This window comes from Melospiza melodia (genome assembly GCF_035770615.1).
Source record: "Melospiza melodia melodia isolate bMelMel2 chromosome 7 unlocalized genomic scaffold, bMelMel2.pri SUPER_7_unloc_1, whole genome shotgun sequence".
Lineage (NCBI taxonomy): Eukaryota > Metazoa > Chordata > Aves > Passeriformes > Passerellidae > Melospiza > Melospiza melodia.
Genome location: NW_026948497.1, coordinates 1396439 through 1421569, shown reverse-complemented (window position 1 = coordinate 1421569; position 25131 = coordinate 1396439). Strand labels below are relative to the sequence as shown.

The following is a 25131-nucleotide window of genomic DNA, read 5'->3' as shown; positions in this document are numbered from 1 at the left end:
TTGGGGTGAGGGGCAGAGGGAATCAGCCCAATTCCTGCCCCGGGCAAGAGACCCAGGTGCATTGTCCACACTTTGCCCAGCAGTGTTCATTTGCATTTCTAAAGCTCCTCTGGAGGCTGCCTGGAATGGAGCTTCTCTTCCAGGGCAGCCATCTGGTGAGTCAAGTGTGGCCCCCTCAGAATCTGCTGTCTTTTAAAAAAAAAGTTTAACTATTTATGAGTTCAAAGTATTACGGTTAAAGCTCTTCAGTTCTACAAATGCACCATAAAGGAGAACTTGGAAAAACACAGACCAAAAATTGATTCTCACACTTTTGTCCCAAACCTACCTGACAATATAAAATGGGATTATTATGAAATTTTTTTCTCATATTGTAATTTTGTCACTGAAACTGCAGGGAAAACAAAATTTTTGCAAGAATCTCTTTAGCGTTAGAGAGTCAAGGCATTCCTTGGTTCTGGCCAGGATGTGCAACAGAAATAATTTCTTTCACAAATAGCCCAGCTGTGCAGAGAAAATCATTCCATACCATGTGAGATTTACTAGATTTTTCCTATACTTCACGTTGTCTGGACCAATTAAATCCACTGCTTTAATGTTCATTGCTTCCAAGTTGTGTAAGTTTTTAGTATTTGGTTTCCTGTTGGACCTGGATTTCTTCCCCTCTGATGTGAATTCAGTCCACACTCCTGGATTTCCTTCTCGTCCTTTTCCAGCCCAGGTGTCTCCACCTCTGCCGGGGGCAGTGTCTGGGGTAGCTGTTGGTTGCTGTTTGCTGCTGGGCAATGTTGATGCTTTGTTGCTGGTCATTATCTCTGTGGGTGTCTTTTGGGCTGTTCCCAGTCTGTTCAGATGTTAAACTCATCTCCCTTGAGTGGTATAATATCCCTTAAATAAAACCTTTAAAATTCCTATCCCCAAGGCAAAGAAAACCAAGCCTGAGTAGAGAAATAAGGTTTAAAAGAACCAAACACGGTACATTTACAGCAGTGCAGTGGCAGGCAGCCCAGAGTGTGGGTGTCAGTGAGCCCCGGAGTGGAATTGTGCCGTGGTGTTCCCCAGCAGCTGTGGCAGTGCAGGCCCAGCCAGCGCTGAAGCTGCAGCAGTGGCAGCAAGGCTTGGCCCCAGTGGCTGGAGACGGCAGAGGAGGGTGGCCAGGATTGCAGAGGATTCCAGGCGAGGATCTGTGGGCAGGCGCGGGGGCTTGGCCCGCTGTGGAGCCCTGGCTGCTGCTGCGTTGCCTTCAGGGCAGGCTCAGGGGCGGCCTCCCATCCTCCTGCTGCAGGCGGGAAGTGCAAATCTCCGGGGCTCCAGAGCCCTTGAGGCCAGGCTGAGGGGTCCCCCCGTGTTGAGCTGTGCTGGCAGCTGTTTCTGGCCTCAGGGACACTTGGCATGGGTCCCTTGGCCACCAGTGGTGCTGCTTTGCACTCCTTAGGCAGGAGCCGATGTCCTGGCTGGGTGTTGGCAGCAGCAAAGTGCCAGGGCAGGCTCTGTGCCAGCCCAGCTTTCTGTGGGAGAATGTGCCTTGATATCTGCTCCAGTGGTTGCTGAAGCAGTTGAGAATTGCTTTTGCCCCCCTGTTAGGTGCCATGGTGTCAGCAGAAGATATTGAAGCCTTCCTCCTCAGGGCATTTCAGTGCCAGGCTCTCACAAGCACCCACAGCTGCACGGGTTGAGCTGAGAATGGGGCGGTGACCTGCGCTGTGTCTGATTCCCCTTCCTTAATAACAGCCTGTCTTGTAGCTCTTTTCCCTTCTGCTGCCCTTGCAGAGCCATCCACAAACACATTTTCTCCCTCAGGCCAGGGAATGTCCCATCATCAATCTGTCCCAGCCTGGATCTGGAGCTCTGTCCCTTGAGTGCAGTCCTGGGTTCCTTGCCAGCCCCTCTCCAGGCTGTTCAGACAGGAGGCTGGGTTAAACCCTTGCCCTGTCCTCAGTTCTAAATCCTCCTCTGCCATTGAACAAATTTCATACTGTAATAACCAAGCCCTGCTCATCCATTTAGAGGCTCTTTTGGTTGTCAGACCTTTAACTTGAGGCCAGACTTGAACTGCAGGAGATCCTGTATAGAGTTAAATATTTTAGCACAAGAATTCCTTTCGCAAGACCCTGTTTAATATCCACCTATAATTCAAATTCTTTTTCCCTGTCTGGAAGGCCTAGGAAAACTGCCTCAGTTAATCTTCATTTTAACCCTGGAAAATTCTGCGTTTCCTCCCCCTGTCCATCCATCCAGTTTGTTGACTGGCAGGATAGGAGTGTTGTTGAGAGACATCCCTGGCTCCAAAAGCCCTGCCTTTAACAGGGACTCAATACCAGGCTGTGAGCCCTTCCTTGCCTGTCTTGGAACAGGGTATTGCTTGTCCTGGTTGCTTCAAAGTAATTTGTAGAGGCTCCATATCTAATTTTCCCTCTTTCCCTGGGGCTGCCCACACTTTGGGGTTCACTTCAGCATGGGCCTTGTCAGATTTTGGCGCAAAGGTAGAACAGAGCTGGCCTCTGTATCCCTTTTACAGTTGTCCTGGTTTAGGATAAATTAGGGGAAATCTCCAAAAGGGAATCCCCCCAAAAAACAAACTTCCAACCACCCCTCTTCCCAATACCGGGTTCGGGAAGGAATTTCTCAGAGGAGCAAAGTGGAAAACAAAACGTATTTATTGACAAGTAACAAAAGAACACTCCCCAACACAAGAGAAAATAAAAGAAACTAGGCAGAGTTGTGGAGGGCGCTGAGCTTCTCTCGCAGACTCCGGGGATCCCGGACGTCTCAGGCCAGGTCCAGAGCCAGTCCAGTATCTTCAGGGGAGGGTAAGAAAGAGAGGACGAAAGAAAAGAAAAAAAAAAAAAAAACCAGCGCAGAAAGCAGAAAGCAGCAAAGGGAAAAAAAAGGCAGCTATCAGCTAGGCCTAAGGCAGTAGCAAGCAAGCAAGCGGGAAGCAAAGCAAGCAGGCCAGCCAGCCAGCCAGCAAGCAAGTGGCAAGCCAAGCCAAACAGCCGAAAGCGAAAGTGCCCCAGTCCCCCTCACTCCTCCCTCCCCGCCCCACCACGGTAAGACGGCCGGGGGGAGGGGGGGGAAGAGAGAGAGAGAGAGAAAAAAAGCACAGGTGCCAGACACAACACACAATACTGGGATAAAGGCTGTCACCCCACGACACAGTATTAAACTCCAGCTCTCAAATTCCTTCCTATTTAATTACAATCACAGAAGGAAGAAAAACCAATTCATTTATTTCAAACCTATCCCCCCCAGCTTCTAATAGTAGTTGAACAAATCATACCTGCTCATCTTTCCCACTCATTTCCCTTCCCCTTTACGTCTAAGTTTCAGAGTGGATTGAGAGGCCCCTGTGTCCATCAGGAAATGCCTCCTCTCAATGCAGACCCACCCTGAATGTTCTCAAGGGCTCCAGTGTGGAGGGTCCCTGGTGTGATGGGAGCTGTGACAGCCCTGCCAATCCATGTCCATCAAGGGGTGGACTTGCTGGTCCTGAGGGTGCTGCTGTCTGTGCTTGCAGTGTCCTTGTGCCCTGCAGCTGGAGCCCTGGTTCCTTGCCAGGGGCTGTTTGGGTGGGCTCTCCCCTGCCGAGGAGGGCAATGCCTCTGCCAGGTGCTTGTGGCCGAGCCGTGCCCTGGGTGCTGGGGCCCCCTTGGGCCCTGGGGTTGATCCCTCAGGGTCTGTAGGAACTGTGCCCTGGCCTTTGCCTTCGGCTTGGCCTTTTGCTGCTCCCTTCTTGCATTCACCTGCTGTGCCTTTGTGCCCAAGTGCTGCAGGGCCTTCTTGTGCCCCTCCTGCAGCCCCCCTCAGTGCCTGTGGGTGCTTGTCTTGCTTTACAAGAGAGGTGTCTGCTCGGGAAGGCAGAAAAAGCCTCTCTTGGAATGGAGAATGCAAACCGCCTCCATCTTAATGTTTAGAATAGTGAAATCAAGGGGCTCTCAGGCAAAGATATGGGAATAGGAATACCAGTTCTTTACTAGTGTGTATAATAAAGCAAACAAACAACAACAGCTGCGGCACTGACAGCAAACAGAGCCCGGACCCAGTCCCGGCCTTTGGGCTGCGGCGCTTTGCCCTTGGGTGCAGTTCCGGGCACGGCCGGCAGGGGCGCTGGTGGCTCCCGCGGGGCGGGGCAGCGCATCCCTCCCATGGGAACCTCTCTGAACGGAAATAGAGCAATCCCTTCATCTAACTCTTTCACTTTTTTACCTTCTATATCCTTTCTCCTGTGTTTTGGGAAAGAATTTGGAGAGGGCTGCCTTTTAACTGTGCTCCTAGTGTTTCGATAAGGTGCTTTCTCTATAGAGAGAGAGCTTCCCTGAACAGCTGGAGCTGTGGTTACCAAGGGGACGTAACTCAGAGCAGGACGGGGTCAGGGGAGGATATCCCGCCGAGGCTTGGTGGGAGTGTGGGCAGGGTCTGCTGCTGGAATCATCAGAGGGGGATCTTCCCGTGGAGCCCGAGGCGGAGCGTGGGTAACCCCCACATGGCTGATGGTGGCTGATCCGGCAGCTGCCGGCAGAGCAAAGGCAGGTGGGAGAGCCCGGCAGCAGCGGCGGTGCCCAGCGCAGGTGGCACGGGCAGGGCAGCCGGGGATGGGATGGCTGGGACACCCCCTGGGTGCGGTGGGTGCGGTGACCTCGGAGCAGGCGGCAGGACAGAGCAACCCCCATCTTCCCCAGCATGGCCGGCAGAGCAGCCGCGGGCCAGGCAGTGGGAGCAGGGCACACAAATTGAGCGACAGTGCCGGGGCAGGTGGAGCTGCCCTGGGCACTGAGGCCGCACCTGGGATGGAAACCGGGGCAGGCGGAGCTGAGGCGGGCAGCGAGCCGGGACCCGGGACAGGCGCCTGGGCCGCGAACGGAGGGGGCAAGACCTGCAGAGGATCCCACTCTCTTTCTGATTTTTCCTCTTGTTCCTCTCCCTTTCATTTCCCTTGTCTTTTCTTGTTTTGTCCCCGGTGTTTCTGATACTTCAAAGATTTTTATTCTCCTAAAATCTCCTGTCTAACATATGGCATATTCTCTTTCTTCTAGATTAAATGGGTTTTTTTTTACAAATAAATCCAGAGCCTAACAAGTCTAAACTTCTGCTTGGATACTTTGAAATGGTCAACGAGCTAACTCACAACCTCCTAATGTTGTTTTTGTCATCATGTTTTTATTTATCCTTTGGCAAATTAAGCATCTTCAGTTATTTGATTTGCTACTCCAAGAATCCCCGTGCACCTATAGTTCCTTAAAAAATGATCGCACTAAGCTTGAGTACCCCAGTGAGTTTTCTGATGCAAGTCTTCTAATATTTTCCTAGAAGCACATTTTTATAAATAATTTTCTTCCATCAAGAAGTTTCCATTTCCCTGATTTATCTTTTTCACTTCCTATCTTGTTTAATTCTTTTTTCGTTGCTTCCCTGAACTTTGGAATTTCTAGTTTTTCCTTGTTTGGAGGTAATATTAACATAACTCTTTCAGCTCCATTTTCTGCTGCATCCTTAGCTTTGTGATGTTCCCCCAGTTTGCCCAGTTCACCTCTCCTTTGGCCCGGGCTGGGTTCCTCCCATCCACAGAGGCTGGAGCAGCCGAGAGCCCCGACCTGTCCCGGCTCCATCCTCGCTCCTGCCGCGGGCTGCGAGGGCTGCGGGAACAGGGCACCGAGGGTGTGGCTGCTGCTGGGGGAGGAGGAGGTGGGAGGGAAGGGCAGGGATGAAGGGGGAGGAGGAGGTGGGGTTAGAGGGGAGGAGCAGGGGGAGGGATCGAAGTGCAGGGATGAAGGCAGAGAGAGAGCAGCAATGGAAGGAGGAGAAGGAGGTGGGGTTAGGGAGGAGGAAGAGGAGAAGGGATGGAAGAGCAGGGGTGGTAGAGGTGAAGGAGGTGGAGATAAGACAGAGGAGGATGGGGGAAGGAAGGGGAGGAGCGGGAGGAAGAGGAAGAGGAGGGACAAAGGCAGATGGAGGCTGAGCTGAGGGAACCACGCTGTCAATCCCTGCCTGAATTCGCAGCCCCCACCTGTGGGATCATCGCCCCCCATTGCGCCAGTGAGCGGGGAGAGGGAGCTCGGCCCGGATATCCCGTAGTGTCCCTTGGTTGGGTCTTTTGGGGGATGTTTGGAGAATGAAGAAGTCCAAGGCTGAGCAGAAAAGGCCCCTTGGGGGGACATCGGGGGGTGGCGGTGGTGGTGGCGGCTGCCAGCAGAGGCAGCCTGGAGGAGCAGAGCCCTGTGTCCCCCAGGAGCCCAAAGTGGGGAGCCCAGAGAGGGGGGAGCGCCGCCATTGGCGGGAGCCTCAAGAGCCTGGAGAGGGACAGGGGGGACTCCTTGGAGCCGCTGCAGCCCAGAGCAGAGAATGAGGGGAGAAGGGAGCCCGGGAGCCCAAACAGCCCCGGCATCCCGAAATGGGGAGAGTGAAGCGGGGGAAGCTTTTGAGATTGCTGGGACTGCCAGCAGCCTGGGCAGGGTGGACACAAGGCACAAGGGGGACCCCGAATCCAAGCGTGCCCCCCGAGTAGCTGGGACAGGGGGGAACCCCTGAAAAGCAGAGGTGAGGGACCAGGGACGGGGAAGTCCTGGGAGGCTTTTTCAGGGCTGAATCTTGGTGTTTGGGAGGTGTTTCTGGAGCCCAGAGTGTCAGTGACTTGTAGAGATGGACTCAGGCAGAGGGAACTTCAAACTCAACATTCTCATCCCTTTTTTTCCCCAAACCAGGATTTCCCTTTGACAGCTTCTGGGAGGCTGCGAGGAAGAGGAAGATGCCCTGGGACACTGAGGAAAGTGAGGAGGAAGTAAGTGTCTCTGGATTCTTAAAATCAGAGGGTTTTGGGAAAGCTGCAAAAGACAAGCCTCCGAGACATTAGAACTGATTTGAGCTTTGCAGCAGCCATAAGATTGGTTAGCAGAATAACTATATAAGAAGTCGAAATTAGGGAGAAATAGAACAATGGTCTGTGCATTAACGCTTATCTAGAATAACTCCCGAACCTGTGTAAAAGTGTATCTAGCAAGACATTGGAAAGTTCCAAGCTTAATAATGGAGCTCTGTGCACTGTGTTTTAGGGCTTAGAAGCAGGTATTGTATTTGAAATAAGCATTGTTTTACCTGTCAATGTGCTTTTAGTGCTTGGATAGAACTACTGTCAATATGCTTTTGCTTTGCATGATTGGTCAAAAACCTTTTGAACTAAGTTTTAACGTGAAATTCTTTTTCTGCTACCTGTGATGTGAGCTGCTGACATCTTCCCATTGTCATAACCAAGTAATGAGACAGATGTTGGAAAATCACACAGCTCAGGACGCATTCCTAGCAGTCCAGTCCTGCTTGTGATTTGTGCACAGCCCCGAGCTGGCGATGAGTCCCCATTTCCCCTCTGTGCTGCTCCATCTCCCAGCTCAGCATGGCCCCGGCTGCAGCTCAGCCCTGGGGGGATCTCCTTGCCCTTGCCTGTGGCACAGAGGCAAATCCCATCCTGTCCTTGTCCTTCCTCCCCCAGAGCAGGAGGGAGCCTTCCTCTCCCCTGAGCATGGAGAGCAGGGAGGACAAATGCCCGCGGCAGAACCTGGTGGCAGAGGCCGTTTTGAGCGGCTCCACGGTGCAGGAAGCCAATGGGGAGGAAAAGCCCCGGAGATGCCACACGAGGAGGGGCTGCAAACGCAGCCGGCAGGGATCTGAGGGGGAAAGAGCCAGCCTGGGCCGGGAAGGCGGCCGGAGACGGAGCCAGAGCTCGGAGCTGGTGCTCCATGAGCAGCTCCATGATGGGGAGAAGCCCCACACATGTGTGGAGTGTGGGAAGAGCTTCAGGTGGAACTCCAACCTAAACAGACACCAGAGGATCCACACTGGGGAACGGCCCTACGAGTGTGGGGAGTGTGGGAAGAGCTTCAGCCGGAGCTCCAGCCTGATCAGCCACCAGAGGTCCCACATTTGGGAGAGGCCCCATGAATGTGGCGAGTGTGGGAAGAGCTTCAGGCACAACTCTGTCCTGATCCAACACCAGAGGATCCACACTGGAGAAAGGCCGTACAAGTGTTCCGAGTGTGGGAAGAGGTTTCCGACCACCTCCCATCTCCTCCGGCACTATCGGATTCACAGAGAGGAGAGGCCCTTCCAATGCCCCGACTGCGGGAAGGGATTCAAGCACAACTCCACCCTCGTCACCCACCAGCACATCCACACTGGGGAGAGGCCCTACGAGTGTCCCCAGTGTGGGAAGAGCTTCTCCAGCAGCTCTAGCTTGACCCGACACCAACGGAGACATCACTAAGGGAAGCCCTGTGAGTGCCCCAAGTGCGGGCAGAGCTTCGTGCGCTGCTCTAGCTCCATCCCCCACTGTAGGAGGCACTTTGGGCACAGCCCTGGTCACTCACATTCCCTGTGATCCATGTTGGGAACACACCTGGCTGTTTCTCCTTTTGGTTTGGCCTTAATTTTCCTCTACTTCACCTTCATCCTTTAAAAACACCCAAAACTGGGTTAAATGAAGGAAATTGATTGAATATATCTGAAGTTCCATAATTTCTCAGTTGTTTTAGAGGGAATTTAGGATTTGGAGATGCGTTCTGTGTTGAGTGCTGCTGTTGCTAAGAGGAACGAATTTGATCTCACCCTTCTTGTGTTTCTAAGAACTCCTCCCCTGACCCAAACCCCAACTCCACCCTTTGGATACCCTATAAAAGCTCCACGGCTCTGCCTTTGCCCTGCTTTTGAGGGGTAAGAAATGGATTCCCAGAGGATCAGCCCTTTTCCCACTGGATTCATAGAGATCAACCCTTTCCCCCGGATTCCAGAGGATCAGCCTTTTGCCATCGGATTCCAAGAGAATCAACCTTTTTCACTGCATTCCCAGAGGATTCTGACTCTCACAGTTCTTTTTTGTTTGTACTACTGCATTTGTATTTTTAATTTTTTCTAATAAAGAACTGTTATTTCTACTCCCATATTTTGCCTGGGAGCCCCTTAATTTCAAAATCTAATAATAATAATAATCATCATCATCATCATCATCGGGAGGAGGATTACATTTTCCATTTCAGTGGAGGCTCCTCTAATGGGGAGACACCCCCAAGGCTGGGCCATGTGAAATAGTTTCTAAAAGATGTAAATTAGTTTATGGATATGCATGGGGGTCTATGAATCTGCAACAGGCTGATGTAATTAAAAGCACATTAATTAAGGGGTGTCCCCGAAAATAACTGGGGGTTCTTGGTGGCCATAACAACCTTTGGCCTTGGTCCTTTTCTCCCATTATTGTTGCATATTCATAGACTTTTTGCATATCATAAACTGCTGTACATATTCCAGGAACAAAATAGGCTTCATCCTATTTGGAGGTCCCACCTCCCTCCCAGCTCAATTTGGGGGTCCCATTATCCATTCTCACCTCAACTGGTGGGGTCCCATCCTCCTCCGGCTCAGTTTTGGCGTCCCACCCCCCTCTTTTCACCGCTTTTCCTTTCCGATCGTTCCCCCAATCCCCTGCTCCGTGTTTGGTTTTGGGGGCTCCAGGCCCCTCCTGCTCCGTTTTGGGGTCAACCCCGTTTTGGATTAATTTGACGTCCCCAGCCCATCCCGACGGTCACCTTCCCCCCGACACCAAATTCCGCTCTCGCAACTGATGAGTCATCAGCGAGACACACTCTGATTGGCTGGAAATTACCCCGCGCATCTGTGATTATTTACTGCAGTGAGAGGCCTTGGTGTGTGCCTGGCAACTGATGAGTCGGAGTCGGACCGGGCGCTGATTGGCTGAAAATCGCTGGGTGGGGCCAGTGCTCTTGAGTTTCTGCCCAGCAAGTGGAACGTCATCAGTGCCACGCATTCTGATTGGTCGGGATCTGTTTTGGGGGCAACAGGAAGAACTGCAGTTACTTGGGGTTTATTTGGGTTTATTTAGGGTTTGTTTGGGGTTTATTTGGGGTTATTTATGGACTATTTGGGGTTTATCTTGGGTTTTACTTGGTTTATTTCTGTTTATCTGGGGTTATTTGGAATTATTTGGGTTTATTTGCAAGTATTTGGGTTTGTTTGGGCTTATTTAGGTTTGTTTGGGCTTATTTGTAATTATTTGGGGTTCTTGGGTTAATGTTGGTGTATGTGGATTTTTTTAGGTGTGCTTGAAATCATTTGGGGACTTTTGGCTGTAATTTGTGGTGTTTTTTGGGGGTTTTTTTGGGGTTATTTGGATTTCTTTGGGTTATTTGCGGGACTGTTAGGTATTGTTTGGGGGTTCTTGGGGTATTTGGGGTTTATTTTGAGTGTTTTGGGTTATTTGGGGTATTTGGAGTCATGTGGGGTCAAAAAATCCAGGATGTTTCTCCTGCAAAGCACGGGAATTTTTCCTTAAAAATCCAAGAGTTTTCCCCAAAAAACCGGGACTGTTCCCTTAAAATTCTGGGCTTTTCCAGCCAATAGAGGTGCGTCCTGCCCCAACCATCCAATCACCATGCTTCATCTCCCAAATTAACGAATCATGGCGCACCCTGTCCAATCACTGCCTGTCTCCCCTCAGGAACACCGGCCTTCCCGTGCCTCCAATCCAACCAATCACTGCACGCCTCCTGTCAGACACACCCACCTTTCACGTGCTGAACAACCAATCACCGGCATCTCCCTCAGAAATGCCCGCCTCTCTTTCCTCACTGGGTGTCTCTCCTTGGCCAAGCCCACCTACCCAGCCCCTCTCCTGTCAATCACCGCGCCCTCTAAGAAACCAACCAATCATCGGGCGTCTCCCCATAGCAACTCCTGCCCTCTCCACACTACTCTAGCCAATCAGAGCCGAGCCCAAAGTGGAGCCCCGCCCCCCCGGGACCCCCTCAGGGACCCCCGGGAGCGACCCCGGGCTCGGGCGGGTCCTGCAGGAGGCGCTGGAGAGAGCGGGGGAGGCGCTGGGAGAGGACGGGGGGCTCCGGGAGCTGCTGAGGAGGCGCAGGAACAGGTGAGGGGTCCTGGAGGGTCGTGAGGGGAATTTGGGGAGGGTCTTGAGGATGTTTGGGGAGATTTGGGAGGGTCTGGGGGGAACTTGAGGGGTTTTAGCGGGGTCTGGGTAGCTGGTGGGGAATTTGGGGGGAATTTGGGGATGGGTCCTCGGAGGGCGTCACGATCCGTCGTCACGGACGGGTTTTGTAATGGTTCGTGGATTTGATGTCAGGGTGCAAAAAGAACCGACACGGCAAAGGGGCTTTGCAATGATAATTGAAACAAATGCACCTTTATTGAATGAGCACAGCAAAATACGATAGAGGGATTAAGGGAGAGAAAAGAGAGAGGAAGAGAGAGACAAAAGAGAGAGAGAGAGAGAGAGAAAGAGGGGATAGAGCTGCCAAACGTAGAGACAAAGTCCTTTGGTCCAGTCCAGTTGAGGATCCACCTGTTACGTCGGGGAGATCTCGAAGTCTCTCGCTAACTCAGAAGTTTTTATTATGATAACTCCATTGGAAATTGCGAGGGGGTGATACAGATACAATAAGGAATAGATGTAACAGGTAGTCCATGCTCTCAGCAGTAACCGAGAACCATTGTCTTCTTGGTGCAGGGGTCACAACCTGCAGGCAAACATCTCGCTTTGGTCAGCTTGCCTCCCCCACACACCTGCCCTGGGCTGGGGGTTTCAGTCCCAGTCCTTGGAAGGAGCAGAGGGGCCTTTTCACATGGGGGTTCCATGTCTCAGTCCTTGATGGAGAGGCTCCTTACATCTCAGTCTGTCACGGCGGTTGTAAAGCCCAGGTGAGGGTCTTCTGTGGGGGGACCACCTGAAACTCAGGAGAAGTCCAGCCAGGCTGAGAGGTGGGACAGCTCCCAAGGCTGTTGTTGCACAAAGGGCACGGCGCCCCGTTCTTCTTCTCATTGGGCTCAGTGTAGGATACAGCAAACACCACCTGTGACAACAATAACTTAGCACTGTGCTCTCAGGTCTCAGGCACATGACTTTCTCCCTTGGAGCCAGAGATTTCAGACAGGGGGATCTTCTCTTCAGTGGTTCCCCAATGACGATCATGAGGCAGATGAGGGAAAATTCGGACAGACTCTCACATGACCCCATGACTCACGATTTTCTTGAGGGATCTTCATCAGCAGAACTCTGGAGCATCATTGATGAGTCTGCAGAACTCGCTGTACATTGGTAGTATAACCCGGAAAAATAGGGACCACAGAGAGAGGAAAAAGAGAGTGAGAGAAGGAAAAGAAAGGATAGGAGAAGGAGGGGGAAAGGGAAGCTATAAACAAACATAATATTGATTATCATAACAATTTTCACAAATGGTTGATTAATTAAAACAATATTACTTTTAAACAATAGTTAAATGGTTAAAACCAGTCACAAATAATCAAAAGCAAAAGCAATCAACACATATTAATACAAGCATTAACTTTAAAAAATTATTTTCTAAAACAATTCACTAAAAATCGAATGTAATTTCCACAAAATCATAAATGGAAATCAAGGATTATTCCAAAACACATAGGCTTCATTCATAATTGCCTTGTGTCAAATGTCATGGGGATGTCCACAGTGTAGAGGACATCAGCCAAGTTGTGTGCATTAACTATAGACATCAATCTTGTCAGCTGTTCCATGCTCCAATTAATAATGAATAGGACTACTGATAAAACCAAACAGAATTAGTATCAAAAGGATAACAATGGGATGACACTGTTCAGGACACCTGTGTGTCCTAGGGTGACGTTACGATGCTTGTATCCCCATTCATATGTTCTGTGGCTTTAAGACTGTCTCTGTAGTGTGAAAGTTTTGTTTGGGTTTTTCTTATCAAGGACACGGAGACTGGGCAGTGCACAGTTCTGCTTTCGCCTTTTTGCTTTGCTCTCTCTCTCTCTCTCTGGCTCTTACTTCTGCTTCAATTCTGCTTGCTTTTGCTCCTGCTCATTAACTAGTTTAGCTAAACAGTCCAAATTCCTTCCTGGACTGCTTCTCCTTTCCTTTTTTCAACTTTCTCGAACCTGCTCCAGACTGGGACAGGAGAGCACCGAGAGTTTGCACCTTGTGGCTGCAGCAGCTGCCCCAGCACCGGAGGGACTGAGAACAGAGTGACCACCCCCGAGAGAGACTTTCTGAATTTGTCACCTTTTTCAGAGCGGTGTCATCCGGTATTGTTCATTCTGTGTGCTGGGGGTGCTGTGCCTGTTAAATAAACAGGTTCTTTCCACTTCTCTCTGAGGAATCCTTCCCAAACCGGTTGGGGGGAGGGGCCGTGTGGGTTTGCTTTCTGGAGGGGCCCCCTTTGGAGATTGTCTACCAAATTTGCCCTAAACCAGGACAAAATTTGGCACCCAACACGTGGGGCTAGAGAGTGAGTGGAAAAACCCTGTTTTGAGTGCATTTTGGTTGCCATTACTCTGTGTTTGTATAAAGCAGTTAATAGCCATGCTTTTTGAATTCATAATGTCTGTTGGGGTGAAGGCTTGCATGCATTTCTGGTCCCTAGGGTTTTTTGAGATTTTAATACCTCCGTTATTGGAAAAAAGCTCCCAATATTACCAGTTAGATTGTGCCTGGGCCAGTCTGACCCTCGCTGCTGGGCCAAAGGCAGCAACTGCGGTGTATCACCCCAGAGATACCTTGGCTTGCTGGTGGTTGCAGCTGGCCACTGAACAAGTCCAGGCTTGTTAGGAACCCCGTTTACCTCAGGAGGAGTAGCTTCAGGCGATGGTGAAGAGAAAAAGGAGAGGATTCTGCTGGAGGGTTTAATGTCCAGAGGTTTATTCCATGGTTACAGAGGTCTGAATGTGAGGAACTGCTCCAACAGAACCACGGCCGCATGGTCTCATTCACCTTTTAAGCTCAGGGACAGGGGGAGGGGAGGTACAGGTGAGCCACCAACCAGGTGAGAGGGGCAGGGTCTAAGGGGAAGATGACACCCAGATAGGCCAATGACCTCTGGGCATAGGGGCATCCTTTGAACATGACCAACCACACGACGCCTTGCTGGAATGTTAAGCCTGATTGACAGGACTCACTCAGCATGGGGGCAAGGGGGAAGGGAGAGAGGCAAGGCACACCTGGGGGAATGACCTGGAAGGCCAAAATGGGACATTACAGCACACCACAACACTCCGTGGTCCCTAGGTTTATTTTCTTACCCAGAAATAGCTTTATATTGTCCCTAATATGTAGTTTTTATAGCCGAGGGGTAGTGACCAGAATAGCTATCCTGCTGGGCTTGGTGGTAATGATGTGTAAAAGGTTTATAAACATGCTGGGGTCTGCTCCAGGTATGAATGGTTCATGGCTATGGTTATGCATCCAGTTTGTTAGAGAAGGAGCAGCAGGGGATCAGGCATTTCAGCCTTTGCTTTCCTTCTTCTCCTATGAATCTATTGCATCACTATTGAAGGATGTTGAGTTTCCCCTGAACGTTAAAGAAACCATCTTTCTGGTATTGAGTCTATACAGCCTGCTGCTTCTCTAGGATGAGGGCTGAGATTTCTAGATGGGCTGATGAGACCCCTGACTCAGGAGTTGACCCAGGTGTGGAAAATCCTAAGTGGTGTGGTGTTATGGTTTGACACTGGCACAATGCCAGTGCCCCCATGAAAATTCCCTCTCCCTGGCATCTGCTGTGAGGTGGTACCCGGAAATAAGCAAAGCAGGCTCCTGCTTAAGGAAAAAGGAAAAAAAGAACTTTATTAACTAAACTACAAAAAACTAAACTACAAAGGAAAAAAAAAACACAAGGAAAATGAAAACTACACAGAAACACTTCCCCCTCCTCCTCCTACCAGATCCCCAATACATTTACATTTCCCAAAATTATCCACACTCGGTCTGGCACCACCCTTTAGGAAATCAAATCTTCAGCTCATGAAGAGTAGACGGAGTCCTTCCTTGTACCATGGACTTCTTGTCACAATTAGCACCGCCCGGAGTCCTGCTATCTCGTGACATCTCCTTTCCATGCCAAGATGCTCTCACCACCAGGCATGGGGTGGGGCAGAGGCCTGCTTTCAGGGTGGACTTTTTTAAGGATGCTTCATCTCGTTCCAAGCAGAGCACAGTCTCATCTCTGGGACCTTTGTCCCCCCCATTTCTTCTACACCCCCTGGGGCCGAGGGGTCTCAACACTGAACTCTCTTGGCTCCGAGCCTCCGCTTCCCCCTGCAGTGCAGCCTCTGAATCACCAGGAAACAGTCCATGGATATACAACAAAAGAGTCCAGCAAGATTGCCACTCCATCTTCCTCCATTCCTTCAACATCTCTCTTTCTCTTTGCCAGACCCCCTTACTGGCCTATTTCTTCCTTCATCCTCTACTCTTATCCCTTTCCTAGGAAAGGTAATGTTCCGTGAAGTTCTCATTATCCACAAGGTTTAAAAGCTCTCCCAAGCGGCTGGGCTGCTCGCTGCCCCCCCCTTCTCCTCCCAGCTGTGCTGCCGGCACATGATATCAAGTTTCAAGGTAACAGGCTGCATTCTCTCTCTGTCTCCAAAAAGGATGGGGGGGGGGGGGGGTAAACAGGTCGCTCGGTGCCCCCTCCACCCTTCCACCGGGTCCGGCCTACTGTAGATGGGCCACGTGGCTTTCCCCTCCCCCAGCCCAGCCAGCAACTGGGCCGGGGGAGAGACCCAACTCCTTCCCGCTGGAAATCCAAAGAGGGCTCTGAAGCAAAAGAGCCCTGCTTTTAACTCCTTGGGTTTGTGGTCTCCTGAGGTGGATCCAATGCCCCACTGGTCAAACCAGGTGCTCATCTTAAAATCTGAACACCCATTGGTGACCACGGCAAAAACAACATATCCCAGATGTCCCATTTCCGGTCAAACCACAACATGTGGGAAATGGGAGGATATGGGCCAAATCCTGAAGGAATTCTCTGACCCTATAGTCTGGGATTTTCCCCATGAAAAAATTCACAACCCAGCTGAGGTGGGGAAATATCTGAAAGAGAAGTACCAGGATGAGCCTAAGGAGAGGAAGGTCATTGCAGTGAGCTGGGCCCTGGCTTGTGCTCATCGCTCACTGCTAGATCCTGTCGGGCAGCAGACAGAGGCAGGGGGGCAGGGAGATAAATCAGCAACTATCCCGGTGACTCAGGCTGCAGCCAACAGCCCAGGCTCGAAGCCAGCAGCTAAACCAGATAGTAAGCTTAAGCCAGCAGCTAAGCCAGAAAATAAGCCTCAATCAATGGCTGTTGTTGCCAGTACTAGAAGTGGGAAATGCATGGACAAGACCAATCGACCAGTGGATGATGAGGATGATGATGATGAAGGAGAAGGAACCTCAATGCCTCCTGACATAAAATCAGGAGTCAAAGCAGCAGGTGCAAGATCAGATGCAAATATTGAGTCCTTTTCCCTGAAGGACCTTCGTGGCTTGTGGAAGGATTGCATGTGGAGACGGGGTCTGTTTCTATTGCTGGTGTGACAGGGGGATCACAGGATTTTACTTTGGTGGAAGCTGAGGTGAGCCTGACTGGAAATGAAAGGAAGAAACACCCTATTGTGACTGGCCCAGAAGCCCCATGCATTTTAGGTATAGACATCCTCCGAAGTGGCTATTTCAAAGACCCAGAGGGACTCAGATGGGCATTTGGAATAGCTGCTGTAGAGACAGAGGGTGTCAAGCAGTTGAACAGCTTGCCTGGATTGTCAGAAAGCCCATCTGCAGTAGGACTTCTGAAGGGAGAAGAGCAACAGGTGCCAATTGCCACTTCCATAGTGCATTGACAACAGTATAGAAGAACCACTCGAGATGCTGTGATCCCCATCCAAAAGATGATCCAAGAGCTGGAGAGCCAAGGTGTGGTCAGCAAGACCCACTCACCCTTCAACAGCCCCATTTGGCCTGTGCGAAAATCTGAAGGAGAATGGAGATTGAGATCTTTGATCTTACTTGCAGGGAGGTGTACTTGGCCTTCTAGAGCAGAGAAGGTCAGTCCGGCTAGCTGAGGTTAAGGCCGACACCTAGCTGCATAGTCTGCCAGCACCCCTCGGTGTTGTAAGGCCTCAGGCTGTGCTGGCTGCGGACTGGATCGCTGCTAAACGACGAGAAGGAAGGAGCTGGACACTCGCCGGGGGGCTAAACAGGTTTATTGGAAAGCCTACGATGTATCAGCGAATGACCCAGAACAAAGGGTGCTTCAGGGTTATAAAGGGAAGGAGTGGACCCGGGAGGGGTTTACAGAAGACCAATAGAGGGAGAAGAGGGGATGAGCTTAACACAAATGACATAGTGGAGAGCCCAATAGGTACCAGGTATGGGAGGGGTCCCGGGACCACAGCCAACCACAAACCCCAAAGAGGAGAAGCTTCTGGAACACTAGGAGTGGGAGGGCAATTGACTTGACCCAGTGTCCTGGTTTAGGGCAAATTTGTTAAAGAATCTGCAAAGGAGGGCCCCTCCAGAAAGCAAAACCCACACGGCCCCTCCCCCCAACTGGTTCGGGAAAAAATTCCTTGGAGAGAGATGGAAAGAACCTGTTTATTTCAGGCACAGCACCCCCAGCACACAAAATGAACAATACCCGATGACACCGCTCTGAGAAAGATGACAAAATCAGAAAGTCTCTTTCGGGGGTGGTTGCTCTGTTCTCAGTCCCTCCGGCGCTGGGCCAGCTGCTGCAGCCAAACGGTGTGAATCCTCGGCGTTCCCAGTCCGGAGCAGGTTCAGATGGTCACAGAAACAGGAGAGGAGAAACAGTCCGGGAAGAAATTTGGACTCTTTAGCTAGAACTAGCTAATGAGCAGAAGCAAAAGCAAGAGCAGAAGCAAGAGCAGAAAAGCAAGCAAGCAAAGCAGCAAGCTGAAAGCAAGAAGTGAAAAACAGCCCTATGTACTGCCTGTCTCTGTGTCCCTGATAAGAGAAACCCAAACACAACTTCCACTCTTCAGAGTCGGTCTTAAAGGCGCAGAACAGATGAATGGGGATACAAGCATCATAACGTCACCCCAGGACACCCAGGGAGGAGAAAAAGCATACATATAAGGGAAAAAGGGGAGGAGGAATTATATAATCTAGAAGATTGACAATATAACTGGCAGGACTGTGGCGGGAAAGCTGAGGAGGGCAGAACCATTTTACACAAAATGGGGGGGAGCAGATACATAAAATGGGGGAGGAATTAAATGAACTTAATGAACACACTACAACATTACTGATGAAGAGCAACAAGAACAAGTGACACGGGCTGAAGAGGCTCCTCCCTATAACCAACAGCCCCCAGAGGAAATGCGCTACGCTCTTTTCACTGACGGTTCCTGTCACATCGCAGGGATGGACCAGAAGTGGAAAGCAGCCGTATGGAGCCCCACACGACAGGTTGCAGAGGCCGCTGAAGGAGAAGGTAGATCAAGTCAACTTGCAGAACTCAAAGCTGTTCAGCTGGCCCTGGACATTGCTAAGGGAGAGAAATGGCCAAAGCTCTACCTCTACACTGATTCATGGATGGTAGCCAATGCTCTGTGGGGATGGCTGGAGAGGTGGAAAAAAGCCAACTGGCAGCGCAGGTGTCATGGTTTGATGCTGGCACAATGCCAGTGTCCCCATGAAAATATATGCTCCCTGGTGTCTGCTGTGAGATGTGACCAGGAATCAGCAAAGCAGGCCCCCACTTAGAAATAAAGAAAAGAAACCTTTATTAACTAAACTACAACTCTAAATAACAAGAAGCACACAGGGAAAATGAAAACTTTCCAAAAACATTTCCTCCCCCTCCCACCAAATTTCCAATCCCAAATCACCAACTCTTGGTCCATCACCACCCTTTAGGTAATGAATTCTCAGTTCATCAAGGGGAGAGGAGTCCTTCACGTGCCATAGGCTTCCCCAGGAATGTTGGAGAATTTTGCTCAGACATGGCTTGAAGGAAAAAAAGAAGGCCACGAAAATATACAGCTGATGAAAAAAAGGCAGCTGTAAGCAGCAAATTCTCAAGCCTGATCCTGTAAACAACAAAATTCTCAGGCACGTTTCTGTAAACAGCAAGAGTTCTCAGGCTTGTCTTCAATAACAAGTAAATATCTTGTCCTTGGATGGTTATGGGAAAGCAGAGTGACAAACATGGAGGCCTTGAGAACCGTTCGTAACAGGATGAGAAAAACAAGTCTTGGTCTCAATAACAAACCACACGTATTGAAAACAAAAGGAGGGGTTGGTGTGCAATCTTGTTGCCTTCTATATCAAGGCAGGCGACCTGGTTCTGAGGTACAGCTTGACAGCCCACTCTCCAGGGCCGTTCGGGCCAATGACACACGCAGACACCAATGTGGTGGACGGTCAAAAGGCATTTATTACTTCTTCTCATGGGGTCTTATAGTCTTAGGGGTCTCTACGTCAAAAGGGGGTTTGTCCTTCTTATCTATGGTTAGTAGGGAATGGAAAAGTACTGGGTAAGGAGTGGAAAGTTACTGGCTTCAGTGGGGCAACATTCCTACTGTTAGTGGGGCCACATTCCTATGTTAATTTCTTATCTATGAGTAACTGAGGGTCTTATCTATGGGAAACAGAGGGTCCTGGCTTTCCGTGACATCGCGACATCTTCCGCAGCGCCTCTTCCCTAGCTACCACACAATCTGTAACCAATGATGAGCTCAGGGTTTTCCAATATATATGAACTTAATTAACACGGTTATAAAATGTGCATGTTGGATCAATAAATCGGAGTTTGATGCTGATCAAACGATGGGTCGTCTCCCTTCGCTTTCTACACAGGAAACACCACAGAAACTTCGTGTATTTCCATGTCACTCGTGGCACCGCCTGGAGAACATCTGAAAATGTGACCTCTTCCTTTCATGTCCAGTGCTCTCACCACTGCACATGGACCAGAGCTGCTTCGAGAGTTGTCCTTTTAAGGATGCTTTGTCCCATTCCAAAAAGGGCACAGTCTCACCTTTGGGACACCTGTGCCCCCCAAATTTCACCCCCTGGGGCCCAGGGGTACCAACACTGAACCCTCTTGGCTCTGAGCCATTGCCTCCCCCTGGATGCAGTCTCTGTGTCACAGGAAACATGGTTCTGTCCATGTCCATACAGGAAAAGTCCAGCTAAGGCCACTCCATCATCTCTTCCCACCTAAGATTCTTCTCTACTCTCCCGACACCTTTCACTTGCCCAGACCTTCACACTTGCACATTTCCTTCCTCCATTTCATCTCTTATCTCTCTTCTAGGAAAGGTTAATGTTCTGCAAAGATTTCCTTGTCCGAAAAAGGGTTAAAAGCTCGGGCTCTGCCCGCCCAAAGCTCCCACAGCTGCCGGACCCCTTCTCGCTGCATCCCCCCGCCCTTCTCCGCCAGCCGGGCTGTGCTGCCAGCACAGGATATCAAATTTCACGGTGGCACAGGCGCTCTGTCTCTCTCTCACCTGGGGGGAGGTGTGGCTGCCCGATGCCTCTCGGGGCTCTTCCACCCTTCCATCCTCGGGCCAGGCCTACCTCACCCAGCCCCAAACCAGCCAGGAGCTGGGCAGGGGAGGCCCTGCTTCCCTCGCTGGAACCCAAGAGAGCTTCCCTCGGGAGTGCTCTGCTTTTTAACCCCTGAGTTCTCAGAGGCGTATCCAACGTCCCCAGTGGCCAAACCAGGTACCAGTATTCAAATGTGAGCACCTATTGGCCTGACCACTTCATATCCCAGAAAACTAACTTCCTCTCAAACCGTGACATCTATATAATCTCAGTCCAGTTTATCCCAGTCTGTAGGAACCCAGTCCACTTGATCCCAATCCAAATTTGATCCCAGTCCATATTTAATCCCTGTCCATAGCTTATCCTAGTCCATATTTGATCCCAATCCATAAAATCTGTCATATATGATCCAGGCCATATTTGATCCCTGGCCAAAGTTGATCCCAATCCTGATTTGATCCCAGTCCAGTTTATCCCAGTGCATAGCTGATTTTAGTCCATATTTGATCCCAGTCCCTTTTTTATCCCAATTAATATTTGATCCCAGCCCATATTTCATCTCAGTCTATATAAGCTCAGTCCAGTTTATCCTACACTGTAGGATTCCAATCAATAATTGATCCCATTCCATACTTGATCCCAGTCCCTGTTTGATCCTAGTCCATATTTGTTCCCAACCCCTATTTGATCCTAGTCCATGTTTGATCCCAGTCCGTGTTGCCCTGCACACATTCCAAAAGTCTGCAATTCCAGCTCCCAGCCAGGAAAAGATGTTCCTGCCCTTGAAGGGAAATGGAGCAAAATCCTACAGAGACATTTCCCTGCCAGTCTTCAGGACTTCAGCGCCTGGGACTGGGAATTGAAATAATAATTGGGAAATAAAATAATAAATAATCAGGGGAGGGTCTGTGGGGACAGAGGGGTCATCTAAATCAGGGCAGGGGACAGCTAAATCAGGGGAAGGGGAATTAAAACAGGGAAAGGGTAAATTAAATCAGGGGAGGGGCCAATTCAGGGGAGGGGTCAATTAAATCAGGGAAAGGTCAACTAAATCAGGGGAGGGTCTTTGGTGGCAGGGGTCAATTAAATCAGGGGAGGGGTCAATTAAATCAGGGGAGGGTCTTTGGTGGTCACTGGGGCAATAAATCAGGGGAGGGTTTTGGGAGGTCCCTGAGGCAATTAAATATAGGGAGGGTCTCTGGTGGTGCCTGGGTCAATTAAATCAGGGGAGGGTCTCTGGTGGTCCGTGGGTCCAGGGAGACACTGAGAGAGAAACAGAGCAGGCAAAGAGAGGCAGGAGAAAAAAGGGACACAAAGACAATGAGCTGAGAAGGCGGCACTCTGCAAACATAACTGCAAAAGACTGAACATGAACGGGAGAGAAATCAGTAAGTCTCAGAGTTTTCTTTGCTGTCAAATAGATCCCACACACCCAGCCCCACACAATCTCCATCCCACTACTCTAATTGAGATCCCAAAACTCTAAATCACCTCCTAGCCCCATGTCAGCCTGATGGCTGCGGAATTGAGTGAGTTTGGCTTGGGATTGAATTTTCTGAGGTGGGTTTGAGCTCTTTTTGGGGTAAGATTCAGCTGTTTTCACTGGGATTTGAGTGGTTTGGAGGTGACAGATCCATCCCTCTTGCCTATTGCAGTGGAAAGAGATGGAGAATAGAAAAAAATTAAGGTGAAATTAAAAGGAGAAGCAGCCAGGTGTGTTCTCAGTATGGATCACAGAGAATGTGGCTCACCTGGGCTGTGCCCAAAGTGCCTCCTCCAGTGGGGGATGGAGCTGGAGCAGCACACGAAGCTCTGCCCGCACTCGGGGCACTCACAGGGCTTCCCTTACCGGTGCCTCCGTTGGTGTTGGGTCAAGTGAGAGCTGTGTGAGAAGCTCTTCCCACAGTGGGAACACTTGTAGGGCCGCTCCCCAGTGTGGATGCGCCGGTGGGTGATGAGGTTGCAGTTGTGCTTGAATCCCTTCCCGCAGTCGGGGCATTGGAAGGGCCTCTCCTCTCTGTGAATCCGATAGTGCAGAAGGAGATGGGAGCTGGTCTTAAACCCCTTCCTGCATTTATCACACTCGTAGGGCCTGTCCCCTGTGTGGATGCGCTGGTGGGTGATGAGGTGGGAGTTGCGCGTGAATCCCTTCCCGCAGTCGGGGCACTGGAAGGGCCTCTCCTCTGTGTGAATTGGATAGTGCTGGAGCAGATGGCTGCTGGTCTTAAACCTCTTCCCACACTTGGAACACTCATGGGGCCTCTCTCCAGTGTGGGTCCTCTGGTGCTGGATCAGTCTGGACCTCTGGCTGAAGCACATTCCACACTCGGAGCACTTGTACGGCCTCTCCCCAGTGTGGATCATTTGGTGAACAATCAGGCTGGAGCTCCAGCAAAAGCTCTTCCCACACTCCCCACACTCGTAGGGCTGTTCCCCAGTGTGGATCCTCTGGTGCCTGATTAGGCTAGAGCTCCGGCTGAAGCTCTTCCCACACTCCCCACACTCATAGGGCTTGTCTCCAGTGTGGGTCCTCTGGTGCCTGATCAGGTGCGAGCTCACGCTGAAGCTCTTCCCACACTCCTCACACTTGTAGGGTCGTTCCCCAGTGTGGATCCTCTGGTGCACAATCAGGTCGGAGTTCCACCTGAAGCTCTTCCCACACTCCTCGCATGTGTGGGGCTTCTCCCCATCATGGAGCTGCTCATGGAGCACCAGCTCCGAGCTCTGGCTCCGTCTCCAGCCGCCTTCCCGGCCCAGGCTGGCTCTTTCCCCCTCAGATCCCCGCCGGCTGCGTTTGCAGCCCCTCCTCGTGCGGCATCTCCGGGGCTTTTCCTCCCCGTTGGCTTCCTGCGCCGTGGAGCCGCTCAAAACGGCCTCTTCCACCAGGTTCTGCCGCGGGCATTTGTCCTCCCTACTCTCCATGCTCAGCTCCTGCTCTGGGGAAGGAAGGACAAGGACAGGATGGGATTTGCTTCCGTGCCACAGGCAATGGCAAGGAGATGCCGCCAGGCCTGAGCTGCAGCCGGGGCCGTGCTGGGCTGGGAGATAGACCAGCACAGAGTGGAAAGGGGCACTGACTTCCTCCTCACCTGCCTCAGTGTCCTGGGGCATCTTCCTCTTCCTCGCAGCCTCCCAGGCCTTGGCAACGGGAAATCCTGGTTTGGGGAAAACAAGGGATGAGCGTGTTTGCAGGAGCATTGGGGGGTAGGACGTCGGGACGGACGGAGACGAGAGAGTTCTGCAGCCAGGACGTGGAACTTGCGGTTTATGCAAAGGGCCTGGTGCAGGGCCCTGCTGGGAGCTAACAGGCACAGCTCGGAGCAGGCCCGAGAGGAGAGAGGGGTAGAGAGAGTGAGAGGGTAAGAAAGTAAGACACGCAAGAGCATAACACAGTAACGTTCCCATTACAACACAATAAATTTTCTTCTGCGTGGAATATTCTATTTCTCACTAACCAAACTAGTACAAGATACAAATCCTAGAGCATTTACATACAGCCTGTAAGAATCATTACATCACCATACTGTGTTACATTTCAAACCCTAAAAACTCGTCTTTGCACCTCTTCTGCTGAGCTAGTAGAGTCTGCTCTGAACCTTGGATCTCTCTGCAAGCAGAGGCAATTGTTTCATCAAAAGGGGATTACCTTCAGACGGGCCACACCATTGTTTTCCAGTTATTCACTAACTGAGGTATCTCAGAGCTTGCTTTCATTTCAATCTTCCTTATACTTTCTATATTCTCAAAGTCTTTTGCCAGACAATCATATTTATAAGGCTTTCCTGTTTCATCTTCCCCAACACACACTGAGTTTGAAGGTCCCTCTGCCCAAGTCCATCTCTGGAATCACTGGCCACCTGGGCTCCAGAAAAACCTCCCAAACACCCAGATTCAGTTCTGAAAAAGCCTCCCAGGAGTTCCCCGTCCCTGGTCCCTCCCCTCTGGTGTTCAGGGAGTTCCACCCATCCCAGCTGTTGGGGGTCACGCTTGGATTGGGAGTCCCCATTCTCCTCGGTGCCTGCCCTGCCCAGGCTGCTGGCAGTCCCAGCAATGCTAAAAGCTCCCCCCGCTTCGCTCTCCCCATTTTGGGATGCCGGGGCTGTTTGGGCTCCCGGGCTCCCTTCTCCCCTCATTCTCTGCTCTGGGCTGCAGTGGCTCCAAGGAGTCCCCCCTGCCCCTCTCCAGGCTCTTGAGGCTCCCGCCAATGGCGGCACTCCCTGCTCTCTGGGCTCCCCCATTTGGGCTCCTGGGGGACACAGGGCTCTGCTCCTCCAGGCTGCCTCTGCCGGCAGCCGCCACTACCACCCCCCGATGTCCCCCCAAGGGGCCTTTTCCGCTCAGCCTTGGACTCCTTCATTCTCCAAACATCCCCCAAAAGACCCAACCAAGGGACACCACGGGATATCCGGGCCGAGCTCCCCCTCCCCACTCACCGGCGCGATTGGGGGGCGATGATCCCACAGGTGGGGGCTTCGAATTCAGGCAGGGATCCACGGCGTGGTTCCCTCAGCTCAACCTTGATCCGCCTTTGTCCCTCCTCTTCCTCTTCCTCCCACTCCTCCTCTTCCGTTCCCCCTCCTCCTCCTCTGTCTTATCTCCACTTCCTCCTCCCCCTTCATCCCTGCCCTTCCCTGCCTCCTCCTCCTCCCCCAGCAGCATCCACACCCTCGGTGCCCCATTCCCGCAGCCCTCGCAGCCACGGCAGGAGCGGGGATGGAGCCGGGACAGGTCGGGATGGGCAGCGCGGGGCTCTCGGCTGCTCCCAGCCGCTGCGGGCGGGGGGAACC

General features: G+C 51.3%; 1 pseudogene; it reads right to left on the bottom strand.

Moving 5' to 3' along the window:
* Positions 1–25131, bottom strand: part of LOC134432722 (zinc finger protein 11-like) — a 246541-nt pseudogene that overhangs the window by 205774 nt on the left and 15636 nt on the right.